Here is a 6,270-nt window from a genome sequence, read left to right on the forward strand (position 1 = left end):
ATGTGTTGCAGGTCCCTGAGGCCAGGATGATGTTACATTCCCATGGAGTTGGAGTCAGAGGAGTTGTAAACTGACAGATGTGGGTGAAAGAGCTGAACTCAGGGTCTCTGCAAGCAGCAAGTGCTCTGAACTGGTGAGCCAGCTTCCAAACTGTCACACTTCTAGTTCTTCTTCTCCAACATAATATCTTTTATTGATTTATGGAAATTTCACACCATCATACTCATTTCTCAGTCCTCCCAGGTCTGCCCCTCCACTCTTCTGACCACTCCCACAAAAGAAGGAGGAGGAGGAGGAGGGGGAGGAGGAGGGGGAGGGGGGGGGAGGAGGTTAAGAAAAAGAGTTCATTTTTGTGTTGCCCATGGTCACTGGAGTATGGTCAAATGCTCAGTGATCAGCCCCTTAAAGAAAATTGAGTCCTTCCCCACCCCCACTCCTGCTGGAAGCCGTCAGTTGTGGAGAGCTACACTTCAGCATCCTTAGTGCAATATGTTGAAGTGCTCTCTTCAGCGTCGTTCCGTCTAGGCTGTCTATTTTTGGGTGGTGACAGACCTACTACAGAAGCTTTCCACGTCCCTCTTTCTCAACACTGAGTCTTCAGTCACTGACGCCACTGCAAAAGTAGCTTTTGTGCCCTTTCCGGTCAGCAGAAGCACCTCACACGCAGCCGACCTCAGCGTGCTGTCTAGTGGCAGGACAGACCATGGGCACCAATGTGGTCCCCAAGAGCAGCCTGATCCACGGGCATAAACATGGCTCTATTTTAATTTCACACTCCATTTTTTTTTTTGGTGGGGAGGAGTGGTGGTCCCAAGACTCAGAGCCTGGGAAACCTCAGTGTGTGTCCCTGTGATTTAGCGCCACACTTCTAACAGAAGGACCCTGTTAATTTGTCAGGTAAATTTCTGTGTATTCTAACCCGTCATGTGAGAAACACTTTTTCCCTCATCGAAGGTGTTTCCTGAATGTTCCCCCTTTTTGTTGGCTAGCCAGTCACCTTAGATTAATTATTGTGGTTGTCCCAGCTGGATGCATGTAGGGAAGTCTTACCGTAAGGACACACTGTAGTGTGAGTAAGGTGGGCTCCGCACATTAGAGAGGGAATGCTGGTTTAGGGAAGAGCAACCAGAGACCAGATGATGCTCCAATCCTCTGTCCTCAGAGTTAACTCCGGGCTTCCTGGTAAGACAACCAACTGTAAGAAGATTCGTCAGACACCAAAAGGCTGTTGGTGAGGTTGTAACTATCCCCCATGTTTATCTTAACCTGGTGCCCGTCCTCTTCTCCTCCCTCTCCTTCTCACCCCATGTGGGAATCAGGGCTGGTGAGTCTGTGCCTGCCCTCCCAAGAGCCTCACTATACAGTCATTGTCTGCTTTTTTGACCATGCTGTCAGCCTTCTAATAAACTTCTTACTCAAAACCAATCTTCCACAGTATCCAGCCCTGCCCCAGGAGTCCTACACCTTTTAGACATTACCCTTTCTAGGGCTGGACAGGTGGCTCAGTGGTTAAGAGCACCCAGGTCCTTACAGAGGACCTGCGGCAGATAGGTTTCAAAGATTCTCTTTATCTGTAAGTGCATTAAAACAATGAACCCTGTTAGGTTTTAGGTGGAGCAGGGTTCAAGAGGACCCTGAGGCTGGTTCCTGGGGAATAAACAGTTTACTAGCAGAATTATTAATGCTCTGGACAGATGGAAGGGCCACAACATGGCGGGAGCTCCAACACCCAACACTGGAAACAGAGAGTACAGCAGAGGCTCTGAGGAGAGAGGTCAGGGCCAAGTGATGGAGATGGGAGCCTCTCATTGCTGAGGCTCACAGAGGGGCGGAGTGGGAAGCAGGAGTGAGGCCATCAGTACCGCTTTGATGTAAACTCACTTTCCATGTGAGAGATCCTGGTGCCTGACCTCTATAATGTTTGGATAAGACACTATGTCTTACTGGGGAGCCTGTAGGAACCTTGGAGAGGCTGTCGTAGATACTGTGGCTCCAGAAGAAGCTAGATCACATTTCATTCCTATAGACCCCAGGAAATTTGAATTCCCCCAGAATAGGAGTGGGTGTGGGTGGTGGAGGAGGAGGGTGCAGGATTGAGCTGGGGTGAGGGTAGAGCATCTGCCTGCTTCTCTCTCCAGGAGGGGTTCACAGCTATGCAGAGACCGTGGCTCATGACATGCACGCCTTGACATGAGTGCTTGGATGAGCGGTATTCCTGCCCCCACCGCCCTCTCCTCTCTATTCTTTACCCTCACTTCAGTAGTCTATGCATGGATGTGGGAATGGAGTTTCTGGATCTCTCTGTCCCTCGTGTTAAGGGGGCCTTATTCAATAACTTTCCCTTTTCAGCCCTCCTAATTTGGCTGTTCTAATTGGCTTCTCAAGGACTGGTGGCTGGATCTGACTGCTGAGGCCCCGTACTCTCTAACAGGTGTGTCTCGCTGCCTCTGAGATGGATGGCCTGAAACTCAGGAAACAGCTGACACCTCTGAACTGGCTTAGGGTGAGGCTTAGTTGGGGGCTCATTTGCATAACGACAGTGATGAACTTTGGGGCCCTTCAGTGCTAGTGGATAGACATTGCTTTTGTTCAGCACTTGGCCCCCCTCTCACTAAAAGCAGGGGAGCTGGAGAAAGGCCTCTGTGATTAGAGCACTGGTTGCTCTTGCCAAGGACTGATTTGGGTTCCCAGCACCCCTTTTTGGCAGTTCGCAGTCACAGTACTATCTCAGGACCCACACCCATAATGGTTTCTACTTATGATGTCTGGGCTTTTCACCCAGGAGCTTGTGCCCGCTAAGCACTTACTCAGAAACTAAGATTCACTCCCAATTTTCCTAAAATGCTTTGAAGCAGGGTCTCATGTAGCTCAGGCTGACCTTACATCCATTATGTAGCTGAGGAGAGACCCTGAACTCCCCAGCCTCCTGATTCAGCCTCTCCAGTGCTGTGGGACAGGAGTTTGCCATCATGTCTGGTTTATGTAACCCAGACACCTGCATGCCAGGCAATTACTCTACCCACTGAACCACATCCCCAGGCCTTCTTCAGGCTGACGGTGTAGTTCGGAGATGCTCGGTGTGTATGAGGCCTTAGACAACATCCTCACACCTGAATGCATGAATGCAGAGAACGTTAAACTCATGATATCCACTCTCCAATCATCTGTCTTCTAGCTGGTGACAGTGGATGTGTCTTAGAGCTTTTGGAATCTCAGTTTCTTTATATGGAAAAAGGTGCCGGAGCCCCTCGGTTAATGCCGCCGCTGAGTCTAGAGCCCCCCTCGGCCTTCCCCCTTGCTGAGTGACCTCTGGCGGGTTGCTGAACCTGTCCTAGTTTGTGTTCTGCACGGCAGGGATTTTTGTGACGATCAGGGGAGCAGTGTGTGCAGACAGCAATGTGTGAGTCAGGCATGCTCAGAACTAGAAGGTGTGAGTGGGCAGCCAGGACTGAAAGTGGAGCTGGGCAGAGAGGGGGGTCTCAGGATACTTTTCAAAGAAGGCGGATTACCAACAACTTTTGTGGGGCTTTTATCAAGTTCCCTGGGGGGTAGGGAGAGCTGGTGACATCACAACTGCTTTGCCTGTGGGATGGTCCCTGTGAGTACCTCCGCTGTTCCCCTGTCCTCCCTTTCCCTCCTCTTCCTTTCTCCCTGCTTTTCCTGTCTTTCTATTCTTTTCTTTCCCTTTTCTATTTTACTCCATATTGTTTTATTGTATCAAGACATGGCCTAACGTATTAGTCTGGGCAGGACTTGAACTCACTATGTACACGGCTTGAACTCCACATTAGCTTCCATGCCTGGGGTCTGGCTCCTGACATTCTTTTACAAAATTGATTCTACGAAGGCAGGGGAAAGGTCAATTCAAGAAGTGTCCCTGAGGGGTTGGGGATTTAGCTCAGTGGTAGAGCGCTTGCCTAGCAAGTGCAAGGCCCTGGGTTCGGTCCCCAGCTACGGAAAAAAAAAGAAAAAAAAAAGAAGTGTCCCTGAGCTCTTCACTTGAGTGATAACCTTAAAAAAATCCAAAGCTGGGGCTCTGGGAGTGCTTGGCTGGTAAAATGCTGTGACAAAATGCCTTTGTAAGAGCAATGTAAGGGAGGGCTTCTTCTGATTCACAGTTCGAGGGTCCAGTCCGTCCCGGTGGGGGTGTCACAGTGGCAGGACATCCACAGTCAGGACCAGAGAGATGAATGCTGGTCCTCCGCATTTGTGGGCGCTTGTTTTCTCCTCTTCCTTACAGTCCAGGGTGCCAGCCCAGTGCCAAGGCAGTCACGTGGGGGAGGGTCTAACCACTAGGACTTCACTTGGTTTGGGCTGTGCTCACACCTAGAAACAGTTGCAACCTGGAAGCTCCTGGAGGCCGCTGCACATTGACCTTCAACAATGAGAGAAGCCAGTCCCTTTAGCAGGCCCCGATAGGGCCAGTTTCTAGTCACACACATCTGGGAGCACATCCTGTAAGTGTGGTTGGGGTGCTTTTGCTAAGGTAGTCTTTTACTTTCATAATTTGTTTATTTTTATTTTATGTATATTGGTATTTTGCATACTTGAATGCCTGTGTGAGGATGTCAGATCCCCTGGGACTGGAGTTACAGTTGTGAGCTGCCATGTGGCTGCTGAGAGTTGAACCAGGGTCCTTTGAAAAAACAGCCAGTGCTCTGAGTCATCTTCCCAGCCCCTGTCAAGGTAGTCTTATAGCTTTGTTCTGAATGAAGTTTGCAAATCTTCAAGGAATTTCATTTCATCCTCTGACGACAGAGTCAGGCAGTGTGGTGCCCACCTTTTTTATTCCCAGCACTTGGGAGGCAAAGGCAGGTGGCTTTTTGAATTTGAGGCAGTCTGGTCTATACAGTGAGTTCCAGGGTAGTTAAGGCTACACAGAGAAACCTTGTCTAAAAAGATATGCCCAGTCTCCCATGCGATTCGATTCCTAGTGCCCATGTGAAACTGCTGGTGCAGGCCTTGGGGCTGACCAGGTTCCTGACCTTAGGCTGACACCTGCGGTGGTTTCTTAGCCTGCACATGCTCATGCATGCACATGTGCACACTCTTGCGTGGACACACACGTACGTAAGATTTTCTTTGAGACCATGTATGAGCACACACACACACATGCTCACACAATACATTTCAGCACAGGTTTGGACTACTCCTTAGCAAAATTTACTATGGTGCTACAACACTCTACGGGCAGAGGCAGGACATCTCAAGTTTGATGGTAGTCTGGGCTACATTGAAAGGCGTTTTTTTCTCCTGAAACCAAGTCAAAGAGTAGCCCCTAAACAAATGCCTCAAAGCCAAGTGTGGAATGCATGTGTGTTACTGCAGTGCATTAGAGGACAGAGTTTGTGAATCCTGCTCTTGGTGGTTTTGATTTTGTTTTTTCTCAGACAGGGTTTCTTTACGGAGCTCTGGCTGTTCTGGAACTCCCTCTGTAGACCAGATCTGCATGCCTCTGCCTCCCAAGTGCAGGGACTAAAGGCATGTGCCACTGTGTCCAACTTGAACCCTGTTGGTAAGAACAAAACTAAACAAACAGCTAAGCTGGATCAGGATTGTGCACCTGCATTTTGTCCCTCGGGAGCTGGAGGCTGGATCAGCAGAAATTTGAGGTTGTCTTGGCTATGGAGTGAGTTGGAGGCCAGTCTGGGTTACATGAGACCCTGGACTCAACAATCAAAACTCTAAATGAAACTGTTTCTGTGGACAGGGGAGAAATTGTAAAAAATAAACAACATTTCAAAAATTCTGACAGCTTCTCTGGCTTCTGTAGGCATGACACCCACACAATAACCACGTATAAAAATAAATAAAAATTAAAACAAACAAAAAACAAACAAAACCATAGCACTCCTCCATAGTGCACAGTGATATTCCGGGCTTTGGGTCCTTTAGTTTTAGGGACATCTTTTATTTTTTTCTATCAGATTGTGGGAACTTTGATGAGTTGAGTGTGTGGCAGGGAAGACGGTACAAACAGACCACAGAAATGCCCTGTGGTCAATGTTTTTTTTTGGGAAGCACAGAGGACTGGCCCGAGGGCCCACACACAGGATGTGGCTATGGTTTCTTGTGCGATAGTACTGACCTCTCCCACACCTGGGCTCCCATCCTAACCCCATCCAGAGCTGTGTGGTGAGAGAGAAATGAACACGAATCCTCTATGAATCCTAATAAAAGGTGGGGACCTTGTGTCTCAGCAGCTCAACTGTCAAAGTTGCTCACTGGGAGAATGGCGACATCCATTCTTCAGTCTTAGGCAGGTCCCCG

The sequence above is a fragment of the Rattus norvegicus genome, chromosome 9 (assembly GCF_021556685.1).
Source record: "Rattus norvegicus strain SHRSP/BbbUtx chromosome 9, alternate assembly SHRSP_T2T, whole genome shotgun sequence".
Lineage (NCBI taxonomy): Eukaryota > Metazoa > Chordata > Mammalia > Rodentia > Muridae > Rattus > Rattus norvegicus.